This window comes from Arachis ipaensis, chromosome B8 (assembly GCF_059453495.1).
Source record: "Arachis ipaensis isolate K30076 ecotype BB chromosome B8, ASM5945349v1, whole genome shotgun sequence".
In the NCBI taxonomy this organism is placed as follows: Eukaryota; Viridiplantae; Streptophyta; class Magnoliopsida; order Fabales; family Fabaceae; genus Arachis; species Arachis ipaensis.
The window spans coordinates 102,629,149-102,631,027 of NC_142443.1; the positions used below are offsets into that span (position 1 = coordinate 102,629,149).

The 1,879-nt window shown below is 41.5% G+C and overlaps 1 non-coding gene across 1 annotated transcript; it reads right to left on the minus strand.

Moving 5' to 3' along the window:
• Positions 1–497: 497 nt before the first annotated feature.
• On the minus strand, positions 498–601 carry LOC148549047 (small nucleolar RNA R71). The gene has a single exon (XR_015897851.1). It is a non-coding gene; the product is annotated as a small nucleolar RNA R71 (small nucleolar RNA).
• Between the last annotated feature and the right edge of the window lie 1,278 nt (positions 602–1,879).

Consider the following 1,879-nt stretch of genomic DNA (forward strand, 5'->3'; position numbering starts at 1 on the left):
AGCTGATCCTGAACCTGAAAGAACTCTGAAGAGGAAGCTAAAGGAAGCTAAAGCACAACTCTCTGGAGAAAATCTGACAGAAATTTTCGAAAAAGAAGGAGACATGGCCGAAAATAATAACAATGCAAGGAAGATGCTTGGTGACTTTACTGCACCAAATTCCAATTTACATGGAAGAAGCATCTCAATCCCTGCCATTGGGGCAAACAACTTTGAGCTTAAACCTCAATTAGTTTCTCTGATGCAACAGAACTGCAAGTTTCATGGACTTCCATATGAAGATCCTTTTTCAGTTCTTAACTGAATTCTTGCAGATCTGTGATACTGTTAAGACCAATGGGGTTGATCCCGAGGTCTACAGGCTTATGCTTTTTCCATTTGCTATAAGAGACAGAGCTAGAATATGGTTGGACTCTCAACCTAAGGATAGCCTGAACTCTTGGGATAAGCTGGTCACGACTTTCTTAGCCAAGTTCTTTCCTCATCAAAAGCTTAGTAAGCTTAGAGTGGATGTTCAAACCTTCAAACGAAAAGAAGGTGAATCCCTCTATGAAGCTTAGGAGAGATACAAGGAACTGACCAAAAAGTGTCCTTCTGACATGTTTTCAGAATGGACCATCCTGGATATATTCTATGATGGTCTGTCTGAGCTATCAAAGATGTCACTGGACCATTCTGCAGGTGGATCCATTCACCTAAAGAAAACGCCTGCAGAAGCTCAAGAACTCATTAACATGGTTGCAAATAACCAGTTTATGTACACTTCTGAAAGGAATCCTGTGAATAATGGGACGCCTATGAGGAAGGGAGTTCTTGAAATTGATACTCTGAATGCCATATTGGCTCAGAATAAAATATTGACTCAGCAAGTCAATATGATTTCTCAGAGTCTGAACGGATTGAAGGAATCATCCAACAGTACTAAAGAGGCCTCTTCTGAAGAAGAAGCTTATGATCCTGAGAACCCTGCAATAGCAGAGGTAAATTACATGGGTGAACCCTATGGAAACACCTATAATCCCTTATGGAGAAATCATCCAAATTTCTCATGGAAGGATCAACAAAAGTCTCAACAAGGCTTTAATAGTGGTGGAAGAAATAGGTTTAGCAATAGCAAACCTTTTCCATCATCCACTCAGCAACAGACAGAAAATTCTGAGCAGAATCCATCTAGCTTAGCAAATATAGTCTCTGATCTATCTAAGGCCACTTTAAGTTTCATGAATGAAATAAGGTCCTCCATTAGAAATTTGGAGGCACAAGTGGACCAGCTGAGTAAAAGAGTCACTGAAACTCCTCCTAGTACTCTCCCAAGCAATACAGAAGAGAATCCAAAAAGAGAGTGCAAGGCCATTGATTTAACCATCATGGCCGAACCTACAAGGGAGGGAGAGGACGTGAATCCTAGTGAGGAAGACCTCCTGGGACGTCCAGTGATCAGCAAGGAGTTTCCCTCTCAGGAACCAAAGGAATCTGAGGCTCAATTAGAGACCATAGAGATTCCATTAAACCTCCTTCTACCCTTCATGAGCTCTGATGAGTATTCTTTTTCTGAAGAGAATGAGGATGTTACTGAAGAGCAAGTTGTCAAGTACCTTGGTGCAATCATGAAGCTGAATGCCAAGTTATTTGGTAATGAGACTTGGGAAGATGAACCCCCTTGCTCACCAATAAACTGAGTGATCTGGATCAACTGAAATTGCCTCAGAAGAAACAAGATCCTGGAAAGTTCTTAATACCTTGTACCATAGGCACCATGACCTTTGAGAAGGCTCTATGTGACCTTGGATCAGGGATAAACCTCATGCCACTCTCTGTAAAGGAGAAACTGGAAATCTTTGAGGTGCAAGCTGCCAGAATCTCATTAGAGATGGCAGAC